This window comes from Bombus impatiens, unplaced genomic scaffold, assembly GCF_000188095.3.
Source record: "Bombus impatiens unplaced genomic scaffold, BIMP_2.2 scf_0478, whole genome shotgun sequence".
Lineage (NCBI taxonomy): Eukaryota > Metazoa > Arthropoda > Insecta > Hymenoptera > Apidae > Bombus > Bombus impatiens.
The window spans coordinates 100915-105589 of NT_176897.1; positions in this window are offsets into that span (position 1 = coordinate 100915).

Below are 4675 nucleotides of genomic sequence, written 5' to 3' on the forward strand. Positions count from 1 at the left end.
GTGCGAGCGCACGCGTTCGCCGCGCCGCCAGCGCGAGGACGTGTAACGTCGCGGCTGGTAGTTCATTTCGCTGACAGCTACGTAGGCATACATTATGCGCATCCATATGCAGCCGGCGTGCTTGTACACTGCATACGTAGGTACGAGCAGCTCCTCCCACTGAAAATGTAACGTCGCAGTGACCAATCCAGTGAGAATGGTAGTCGTTTTGCCCCTACCGTCATACGTCGACGACATCGCGATTTATACTCGCGCCTCGAAGCTCGTTAGATGCATCGAATATATCGATAGTTTATCGTGACTGGATAATCTTGTAATCGTGTAATCTTTAAGTTAATCCCTTACGATCCAAGCAGCATTCGACGTTTTGTCGCAACTAAATCGCAATCGATGAGCAACTTTCGAAAATTTGTTCGAACCTGGGATGTATGTTCAGGTTTTCAGTAATCAGCAACGTATCCATCTATGTTGGTATACTTTTATAAAAAGCAATTTTAAGGCGTTTTATACGTTAAAATTGAAAGGTGTGGAAATAGAACGTCGAGCTGAGCTACAAATCAGCGTATCGGCGTCCTTCTCTTTTAATTAAGATCTTGCAACGAGATTAGTCAGCCGCCGCCGAAATCGCAGCTCGAACTCGATCTCTCGTGCTCGTTAATTGTTCACGCCTCGCGAGTGCATGGCTTTGGCCTCGATTTTTTGCCAATCCGTACGATTTTCTTTTGGTTCGTGATGGCAAAATCTTTTTCGCAACGATCCGTAGGATCTACGACAGCGTGGAAGTCGTGCGGCCGGACCCTGGGCCCCAGAACTGGACCGCATTGGGACCGGTACCGGTTAACTAACGATGCCGTTAAAGGAAGATTTAGAGCGACCATTCTCGCAAGGTGCCGCGAAAAGCGCAACAACACTGCGGGCGGGATTCGTCGATCGACTATAAAGAGGATCTTGAACACATCGATGATGGAACCCAAGAAGGAATTACGATATCGCGATTGCCAATAGCAGGATTTCAACCCGATCAAGCACCACCACGATGCTTCGAAGTTCTTCGCGCGGGAAATACTTCGATCTATTCGGCACCTTTCTGACCCAATTACCGCTACGTTTCATTAGAATTTGTAATGCCGCTCCAGGGTGTTCTTACCCTATTTGGCATTCGCCCAATGTGAACCATAGGATTCACCCGGTGAGAGAAAGTCGTTCTCACTTGGATTGGTAAAATTAGATATAATTCCGTAGTTTGTATTCGAATCTTGCTACGCGTCGGGTGAAATTACTTCTTTTGCCTGTTTTTCTTTTAAAAAGGACCATCAACTCGAAGACGCAACGCGAACGTCTGACTTTTCTGGCTATGGTATCGCGTCGTAAATGACAAATTCTTCTTAGCTGCCTGAATTGTTAAATAGGCAAACGAGCAAACAAATGAACGAACTTTATTCCTGAAGCTTGCTCAAAAATGGAAAACATCGAGAGTCTTAAATGGCGTCCTGATTAGCCAAGGATTGCAAAACGTTCTCGTTACGATATGTGTTACATTCTATACACGTAAGATGCGCGTATCGTTTAGAATTTTAGTGCCATCCTCGAATCAATCCTTCTTGAATCAAAGAATCGAAGGTTATTCGCCATTTCCAGCTGCATCCACGGCTGCTTCCGGTATTGAACATTGTCATCGACGTCTGTGACCCCTCTAGTCGCTCGATTCCGTCCATTGTGGACCTCTCGTCGCGACATCGGTGTGTCGCGAATGGTTCTCGTCGTCCTCGGTGATATTCGCGCGCGTAGGCGTCTAATGATGGGTTCTCACCGCGTGCACGCGTACGTCCCGTGTCGCGTCAACCCCGCGGGAAGTGTCATCGTACAGAATAGAATGCGAGAGGGAAGAATCCGTCGCGACGTGGTCGCGAATTCCGACCCACCTTTGTCAGTATGAAATATCACGATCGTCGATCTTTGATTGACACCAACACGCCAATTTAGCGCCCTTCGGTGTGTATGGCCACAAGAGAGATTGCGAAAATTGCGACAACAAGCTACGCCTTGCAGCTTGCAGTCGATGTGATAATATTGGGTTTAAGGGTGGGAAAGAAATTTTATAATAATAATAATAATAACATTATATTTGACAAAGAGTTTAATCAACGATAATTATACAATATTAAATTATGATATATATATCAAAAGTTGATATAAAATTTATCGTACAGTTTGGAAAAATGGTTTGTGAAAATATAACGTAAAGATGGTAGCGAATTCTAAAGAAGAGATCATTCGGGGGAAGAGATATTGCAGGACTGTCGTTTCGTTGACCAAAAGATCGGAAAAAAGTCACGAAACGGCGACGCGGAGGGGAGAAGGGTGTTCGAGAGTGGCTCACGTTTCTTGGCTTCTTTTTTCGTTACTTTAATCTGGCCGTAGCGTTCTGACCAGGTAACTGTGTCAGGACTGCTGTGCCCGAGATCACTGACGGCGGTGAACGTTGCGCAACAAGGCGGAGCGAGCAGATCCACGAGGATCCGATGATCTAAGGTCTCGAGACGTATATACCTACACTGCCTCCTCGATTTACTCGTCGTGCTTAGTTTCTCGGGCGTCTCGAGCAACCTAAAGCTAAGAAGCTAACCAGAGATTGACCCAGAAAGCCAGGACTTGGATAAAGTTTCCTCCAAATATGGCGACGCAAGGATGAGTAATTTATGCGATGATCATCGCCCGATCCAAGCTACAGCTTCGCTAATTAATACAGCGTGTCTCCGGTTTCGATGTCGACGAAGCATCGGCTGGGAATTAATGGACTGTTCAAAGAGCCAGAATAGGATTCAACTTCATTGGCAACTCCGAAGCGAGTGGCTGGAGACTCTGACAAGACTCAAAAAATTCTCTCAACTAGATCAATGACGTTATGTTGTGACTTCCTGGTGTCTAGCAGCCACAATGCTGAATTAAGAATCGCCGATCTGACAGGAAAAAAAGCTGGATGAGAAAAATAGAAATCGGGATGCCGAATAACACGAAACGTAAAATTGATAGAACATAGTCCACGGAGGTCGAAAGTTGCTTCGCTTTCTTTAAAAGAAAACGTTTCGATGACAATCGATCGCTATCAAGTCCGACTGGTTCACTCGTGTTGCGAGACGAGTCGAAAAGAGCCACGAGCGTTTCGGTAGTAGGGATCCGTGAACGAAACCGTAACGAGAAGCTGGCCCGGTCCTAGGACAACCGGACCGTCGTCGCGGAATGCCGAGAACCGGCAGCCAAGGGCTCGATGGTGGGGTAGTCGTACAGTTACGGAGGTGAATTAATAACCTAGAAACGAGGAACAAGATAAGAGTAGTTTGACGATGAGTTGTTGAACGTGCTGGTGGAGCAGGTCTTGTTCCTCAGAGGAGAGGATCGCGGAAATACAAGGAAGAAGGTGAAACGAGTCGGTCTATCGACGAAAGTGATTGCTAAAATGAAAACAAAGGCGCACGTGCGACAACTGGGTAGACGAGTACGCTAGCGACGACTGTGGAGAACAAATCGGAGGACGGTAACGTTACACGTTTCCGCTGCCGTGTTATCGATCGGATCGAACGGAACAGACAAGAAAAAAAATAGGAAATGAAAATTCAACGACTCTCGTATCAAGGAAATCAAGTAGGAAGACGTTTGCACGTTCGAAGGAAACAGAAAGAAGGAACGAATGATCCGTAAAGCGGTCTCGGTGGGATGTCGGTACAGTTACAAAGGTGAATTAGTTGGCGGAGAGGTTACACCGCGATTAACGACAGAGAGGAGATAGCGAACGTTACAGCCGACTTCTCGTGGCTTCTTTCTCTCTTTCTCTCCTCTCGAGGGTATATACTCGCGTCTGATGGGAGGATTCCGGCGTGTCGGTGTCCACCTGGTAGGAGTCGTGCACCAACACTATGTACTACCGCGGTAATCCCTTCGCGGCACAGAGCAAAAGAGTGGGAAGGAGAACGTCGAGGAGGAACCTCGTAGAGGAAACGATCGAGGAGCGTTAGAGGGAGAGGCCGCTGCCGCTATAGCAAAAGGAAGAAGACGCGAGGGAAAGACGGGAAGAAGAGGGAGAGAGATCGTGAGACTAAAGACGGGGTGGGAGAGGGCAGGTCGCGTGCCGGCGTGGTGCTACTCCGTGGCTGAAAGAGAGGAAAGCACTTACCTTCCCGACGTCTCTCACGGTTAACACGCAGGGGAGCTCCTCGCTATCCTTACGCGCACACCTTCCTACCTGGAGCGCACCGACGATCCACCCAGACTACCAGCGATACAAGCGAACGTCCACCGTGTGTTCCTCGTGGTTCACCTACCTACCTACCTACCTACTTACCAACCTACCCGCCAACCTACGAGTTCAGTCTCCCCGCCCAGTCCACCACGGTACCCTTCTCTTTGTGTGCGTGCTTCTCCTCGCGATATCATCCCGTCTCTCTTTCACTATCGATCCGCCTCTCGCTTGCTCCACCAACTTGGTCTACTTTCCTCTCTTTCTCTCTTCTCGCCGATCACCTTTTTCTCCCCTGCTCCGTTTCACCGTCTCGGTGTTCGCCACTCCGATCGCGACCACGCCGCGCGCTCTCCCGTCCCCGACCCCTCTGTTCGCTCGCGCGACGCAGTTTTACTCACCGATACACTCGGCTTACTCACCACCGTACACACAGCCTCC